General features: G+C 49.8%; 1 long non-coding RNA gene across 1 annotated transcript; it reads right to left on the reverse strand.

Annotated features, from left to right (window-relative positions):
- Window positions 1-223: 223 nt before the first annotated feature.
- LOC117740092 lies at window positions 224-753 on the reverse strand. The gene is made up of 2 exons (XR_004610533.1): window positions 636-753; window positions 224-494 (listed from the first exon to the last, which is right to left on the reverse strand). It is a non-coding gene; the product is annotated as an uncharacterized LOC117740092 (long non-coding RNA).
- Window positions 754-1,238: the final 485 nt, after the last annotated feature.

Raw genomic sequence — 1,238 nt, forward strand, 5'->3', positions numbered from 1 at the left:
CTCCCCCCCCCCCCCCTCCCCCCTGCTGGAGAACCAGGACTTATTGCTGGACCCACTGGAGGGAAGGGGGGCAACGGGAGCACCAGAACCAGGACTGAGAAGGGCCAGACTGTCAGACTCCTGCAGGACTGTTGAATTGGACGGCATGAGATTGTACAGGTGTACCTATTAAAGTGGCCACTGACATTCATTTAAATAAATAAAAAAAAAAAAAGAGTCAAAATCTGTTTACAAATGCTATTTACTTTTAAAGTTTAACAGTCACATTTAAGCTCTGAACAACATAAGCAGAAGAAGAACGGCATAACAAAAGGGAACAAACAACGTCACATGTAATCCAATGACGACCTTGGTCGCGACCTTGACCTTGACCGTGACCTTGCTCTTCATCCCGACGAGTCACTGGACGTCGTCCGGGCTGCAGCTGCTCCCGGCCAGGAGAACCTTTCCATCACAGATTACAGGGTCGGCATTCTCAATCCAGATGTTCGAACCTGCTCAACAAAAAAAAAAAAAGGGGGTTAAAAGCGGTGGAAAAGTGGACGCTCGCGACGCCGTTTTGACCCGTTTTTTTTTTTTAACAGTCACGTGGCTCGGGGCGGGGGCCCTGACCTCGCGACCTTCCCAGGCCTCACCTCTTGGCCTTCTTCTCCTTCATGATCTTCTTGCTCTCCTCTCTCCTCCGTTTGTTGACGGGGTTGCGCGGGTCGTGGATCTCGAACGTGTCCTCGTCCGGCACGGCGGCGTCCTTGACTTTTCGGCTCTGCTCATCAAACTGCAGAACGTGGCCCATCCTACAGCAGACGGGGGTCAAAGGTCACTCCGAGGTGTTTTTGAACACAGAACTTAAAAAAGAGACAGGAGCCGCCGGACAACATGGTGAAAGCATGATTTTTAAGTCTGGCGAGTGGAATAAAGTGCTCAGTAATTTTCTTCTGCTTCATTATGAACCGTCCAGACCTCTCCGGTCGTCTGGGACACGGTCTGCTTTCTGTCCCCAGAGCCAAAATAAACATGGAGAATCACTTTTTATACGCCACATATCCACGGACGGATTATGAGACAATGGGCCCAGACATGCAAAAGCCCCCCCCCCCCCCCCCCCCCACCACCACCACTCCTACACAGGAGAAGGACACAGACTTCATAGTTGTTTAGCTTCTTTTCTGTTGTTTTTCTTTTATTGTGTCTTTCTGTGGTTTTTGCTTTTCATGGTTATTTGTTGTCTGTGGTTGTTT

The sequence above is a fragment of the Cyclopterus lumpus genome, chromosome 12 (assembly GCF_009769545.1).
Source record: "Cyclopterus lumpus isolate fCycLum1 chromosome 12, fCycLum1.pri, whole genome shotgun sequence".
NCBI classification, from domain to species: domain Eukaryota; kingdom Metazoa; phylum Chordata; class Actinopteri; order Perciformes; family Cyclopteridae; genus Cyclopterus; species Cyclopterus lumpus.